At 45.3% G+C, this 2,680-nt stretch overlaps 1 pseudogene; it reads right to left on the bottom strand.

Moving 5' to 3' along the window:
• Positions 1–343: 343 nt before the first annotated feature.
• On the bottom strand, positions 344–1,907 carry LOC105944119 (annotated as a pseudogene).
• Positions 1,908–2,680: the final 773 nt, after the last annotated feature.

Here is a 2,680-nt window from a genome sequence, read left to right as displayed (position 1 = left end):
TCTTTACTCATTAACTCACAAGGAAACACCTTCAAAACTGCATTTTGTTAAGTTTCTGTACTAAAATGTAGAAAAACTGAACTACACAAATATTGAAAACTTAAAAATTCCTTAATTTTTTTGTTTATTTTTATTTATTTATTTGAGAGCGACAGACAGAGAGAAAGAGGCAGATAGAGAGAGAGAATGGGCGTGCCAGGGCCTCCAGCCACTGCAGACAAACTCCAGACGTGTGCGCCCCCTTGTGCATCTGGCTAACATGGGTCCTGGGGAATCAAGCCTTGAACCGGGGTCCTTAGGCTTCACAGGCAAGTGCTTAACTGCTAAGCCATCTCTCCAGCCCAAAAATTCCTTAATTTTTTATTCCTGGTACCACTACCACAATTTACAGGGCAATATACCTGATGTAATGAAAGAAAAAGAAAGACAAAGCTACAACAGATTAAAGACATCAGGAATGTACATCTAATTGACACTACATTGCATTTTATCAATAGCTGCACTTTTTGCAAACTGTGGCTATGACAGTCCTGAACAAGAGTGTTTCCTGTTTAAGCTGCAGTAACTTTTCTGACTATAGATCATCGCTCCTTCTGTGGCAGATTTTTACAGTTCCTCTAATGCATTTGGGACGACTGTCTCAAAGTAACCTGCACCTTTCCTGACAACTCCTCCCTCTCTCTCCTGCTAAGAACTGTAGCCCTTTTCTGCTGTTTTTAAAACCTTCTGCTACCGTATCCACCACTTCCACCACCAGATCCATAGCCGCCACCATAGGGACTGCCAGGGCTTCTTCCACCAAAACTGCTCCCCTTCATGGGTCCATAATTGACTGCTGTTGTCCACTATAATTTCTGAAGTCATTGTAGTTCCCACCTCCACCATAGTTCCCACCACATTTCCTCCTTCACTGTAACCACCGTATCCTCCTCCTCCACCACCATATCCACCACCTTGGTTTCCAGATCCTGGACCACCACCACCAGAGCTTCCTCTACTACTATAACCAGGACCACCACCATAGTTGCCCCCGTCACCTCCAAATCCATTATAACCACCATCACCTCCACCGTAACTCCTCTGCTGCCGCCACCTCCACCACCACAGCCACCTCGTCCACCTACGTTTCCACCACGACCAAAATCACCTCCGCCACCTCCAAAGTTTCCACCACGACCCATAAAGTTGCCAGATCCACCTCCACGACCTCTCTGTGACCCAGCCGACTGCATCTCTTGCTTAGAAAGGGCCTTTTTCACTTCACAATTATGCCCATTAATAGTGTGATATTTCTGAACAACAATTTTATCAACTGTATCATGATCCTCAAAAGTTACAAAAGCAAATCATCTCTTTTTTGCACTCTGCCTGTCTTCCATCACTTCTATGGTTTCAATTTTGCCATACTTTTCAAAGTAGTCTCTCAGAGTATACTCTTCTGAATCTTCTTCACTGTCAAATGGGCACCAGGTTTTACAGAATCCTCTCTAGAAACAGCTCTCTTTGGTTCCACTCTACACCCATCAACCTTGTGTGGCCAAGCACACATTGCTGCCTCCACCTCTTCAACACATGAGTAAGTCACGAAGCCAAAGCCTCTGGAACGCTTTGTTTGGGGATCTCTCATGACCACATAATCTGTGAGTGTGCCCCATTTCTCAACATGTTCTCTCAAACTGTCATCTGTAGTTTCCAAGCTCAGACCACCAATAAACAGCTTCCTCAACTGCTCTGGTTCTTTTGGATCATGGCCCCTTCACCCCGGTGGGGCGGCAACAGCCGGAGTCAGGCTGGGGGCGACCGGGCAGCGGTATTACCTCCGTTTTGAGACCCACTGTTACATTCTTATATGAACCAACATGCTTCCTTCCTGACAAACCTTGAGTCAGAAAAGTGCTTGTTACCATAGGAAGAAAACTTCAGTCCACTTTCACCTAAAAAAATAAAATAAAAACGGTTTAGAAAACTATGACAATCTGATGGCAGTTTGGAAGCTGAAAATAAACCCTTAGAACATATCACAGGGGATGAAGGCAAATGATATAGAGATGTGAAGGAAATAGAAGAGGAAGAAAAGCAATGAGTCTTTCAAATTGGAAACTAGGAAGTCTGCTGAAAAAGAAATTCAAAGATCTAAAAATTCAAGGCCCTGACTCCTCCCAGCCATGAAACCTTCAGCAATTCTCATCATCATCCTCAGTGTTGTTACAAGAAGCACAATTTACAGCGTTTACATGAACTTGGCCCCCTGTGTTGGCTGATGTACAATGACCTCCCCGGAGTGACTGGCTCCAGGTCTCATGTGGCTTCTAAGATCCTGAAGCAAGGCTGCCCCTGTCCCCGGTGCAGAACAGGGCTCCTAAGAGAGGCAGGGAGGGGGCGGGGCGAATGGAAATCCTCCTGTGCCCTTGGGTCAGAACTGACACATCATTGCCACCACATTCTATTAGCTGAAGTAAGTCACACGTCAGTCCGGATTGAAAGTCTAGGGAAATAGACTAAATCGCCTTGTAGATGCCATTTTCACTTGGAAGGGTGCAGAGCGGAGGTGCCCTACAATCATTCCTCTACAGAACATGTGCACATATGCTCTATAACAAGCTGTAAATTGCCACACCGCGCGGTCCTTAACTAAAACTCACTCGTATTGGAAAACCGGGCCAACAATCCAAGCGCAACT

This window comes from Jaculus jaculus, chromosome 18, assembly GCF_020740685.1.
Source record: "Jaculus jaculus isolate mJacJac1 chromosome 18, mJacJac1.mat.Y.cur, whole genome shotgun sequence".
NCBI classification, from domain to species: Eukaryota; Metazoa; Chordata; class Mammalia; order Rodentia; family Dipodidae; genus Jaculus; species Jaculus jaculus.
Note: the sequence above shows the minus strand (reverse complement) of the source record. Positions and strands in the feature narration are given on the sequence as shown.